Raw genomic sequence first — 2,623 nt, 5'->3', positions numbered from 1 at the left:
CTTTCTGGATGGAGAGCTAGCGATTTGAGTAAGAAGTCTGAAACACATGAGAAGAAAGTTCAGGAATGACTATTCCCCCGTTCCTTGTCTTAGGTGCTAACTCTGCCACCTAAAAGCAGGTAACTTTAGATAGATGATTAAACTTTCCCCGCCTCAGTGTGTCTGTCCATAAAGTGGGATCAATAATGTTGTGAGGAAGCAATATTATAAAAATCCATGGCAAGGGCTGAATACGTCAGTTCCAGTGGACGATGATGGACCTGCCCATCTGTGTACACAGAGTCATTGCCCTGAATCAATAGCAAATGTTCCAGAAAGGGGCAAGCAGCTGCCATAGCTGCCGCGTGTCCCAAGATTCAATTCTACCAGAAAGCCCTGTCATCATGAAATGACTCTTTCCCAGGAGGCTACGGGTGGCCTCAAGGCCCGGCTGCACTGGGCTCTTTTACACTGTGGTGGTGGTGAAGAGGCTGGGTAGCTGCAGCGCTCTCGGGGAGGAGGACCATCAGACCACGCAGCTCCATTCGCAGCTCCGGAAGAAGTGCCTGCGAATATTCCTTACACAGGTGCATTTGCAAAGCTTAAGAACCAAATTTTAAAAAAGAAAAAAGAAAAGGTCATATGTATATAGGTACACACACACACACACACACACACACACAGATAACTGTGCTACTAATCTCCGTAAATTCGCTAAGAAGTTTGTGCTTTCATTGATCACTTTTTCATGCCTAAATCTTATAATCTGAACAACTACTTTCAAGATAAAAATATGTAATATATTAACTGTTAATGTCTTGCTATTTTTTTTGAAATTCTCTTCGTTTTTATCTTGGTGTTTTTTGTTAAAAAAACAAAACAATAAAGAATCATTACCACACATTAGCACTAGAGGGCACCAAAACCCTCCTCTTAGTGCCACACATCACGGCGGGAAACCTGCTCTGAGCTCTTCCACAGCCTGGGAGGCAGAGCCGTCCCCCAGTATAGCCCTCCTAATCCAGACGTGTGCCTTTTAAAAGCCTGTAACGCATGACTTTATTCTCACCTTTTAATTGTTAACATGCTTGCTGTGCTCGGTCTTTCGGTGAGAGGATTGGCAGGTGCGTTGGGAAATAATTATTAATGTGAGCCCAGAGATAAGGGCTGTAATTCATTGCCTCCGATGCTCAGGGCGCCGGGCAGGGGTGCAGCTGTCCCACTGTTTCGCTGTTGTCATTCTCAAGCAAATTTCTTTCATAACGAAAAGCTATATAAATTTACAGGAAAGTGGAGAGTAGAATGGACATGCATATCCACAGTCCCTAGCTTTTGGCCATGTTTACCATCATCTGTCTGTGTTTGGCTGGGGTAACTTAGGGCCTGGTCATCACTCCAGAGGTGTTTTTAGAAAACGACCTTTGCTGCTTGATCTAAACTTACTGTCATCTGTGGACTCAGCCGTGATTCCGTAGAGTCATCCAGCACCTGCTAGGTGTCTTTCCACGTACACGCAATGCCGTTCACATAATAAGCAAAATTAACCATGAGTCTCTCACATCACCAATACCTGATGCATATTCACATTTCCAGGTTGTCCTCAAAATATCCTTTGCATTGGCTTCTCCCAACTTTAATACAAACAAGAGCCTCTCTTAGCTGCATTTATTAGGTCTCTTTCAACTTAGGGCCGTTTTCTTCACATCTCCCCACCTCCTCTTTCTTTTTTCAAAAGATGATATTGATTTTTTACATTTTAATCTTTTTTTGTGGTGCTGGGGATAGAACCCAGGGCCTTGTGCAAGCCAGGTAAGTGCTGTAGTACTGAGCTACACCCCCGTCCAACACCATTGTTTTGGGAGAGACCCAGATAACAACCCTGTACAACGTTGAATGTTAGGCCATCTGATAATTTTCTTTTAGAGTCTTTAGCTTGTTCTAAGGAACCGAATTTCTTGTTTTTTCTTGTCAGTTTTTATTTTTTGATCAATACATGTAACATAATGATTACATCCCTCATAGAGAAGGTACCTGTAGGTAACACATCTTCATTGTCTTAATGACCCCCTCCCTCCGTACTGCTCTCCTCCATCTTGGTACCCTCCCCATCTGCAAAAGATCTCTCTCTCTCTGAGCCTGAATCAAGGCCGGCAGCTTCCTGATGCTGTTGATTTCAAGCAGGAGCCCAAAGAAATGTCTTTCTATGTTCTGCTGGCCATTTCAGAACTTGGGCAGTGAAATGGTCAATTCATTAGAAAGAAACAGCTTGAAGCAACCCCTCCCCCACTGGTGAGCAGCTGTGAGTGTGGCAGGCTGCAGTGGCCCAGGAGGGAGCCACCAGCATTTACTGGGACCCACCATGCTGGGACCTGGAGCGCCAGGAAACCAAGCAATCCCTCATCCCGCCTGTTTTGTTTTGTTAACTTCAATATACATGAAAGTATGGACAGCTATTTTGAAAAGAACGAGAGACTCTACGACAGCCATTAGTGACTTCCCTATTGTCTGGTTTTGAAGACCTCAAATGCCTTCCTCATTCTGCCTGAATCAGTTTTATAATATGTTGTTTTGTATGAACTTTCTGTATGTGAAGACATGGGCAACTATTTGGAAGAAAACAAGAGACAATAAGATAGATAGTGAA

General features: G+C 43.8%; 1 non-coding gene across 1 annotated transcript; it reads left to right on the top strand.

Annotated features, from left to right (window-relative positions):
- Positions 1-2,109: 2,109 nt before the first annotated feature.
- Positions 2,110-2,246, top strand: LOC111753738 (small nucleolar RNA SNORA2/SNORA34 family). Its single transcript, XR_002788533.1, has one exon. It is a non-coding gene; the product is annotated as a small nucleolar RNA SNORA2/SNORA34 family (small nucleolar RNA).
- The last annotated feature ends 377 nt before the right edge of the window (positions 2,247-2,623 follow it).

The sequence above is a fragment of the Cavia porcellus genome, unplaced genomic scaffold (assembly GCF_034190915.1).
Source record: "Cavia porcellus strain 051 isolate PalLab524CR breed Dunkin Hartley unplaced genomic scaffold, mCavPor4.1 scaffold_21, whole genome shotgun sequence".
Classification (NCBI taxonomy): Eukaryota; Metazoa; Chordata; class Mammalia; order Rodentia; family Caviidae; genus Cavia; species Cavia porcellus.
This window is presented reverse-complemented; position numbering and strand designations above follow the sequence as displayed.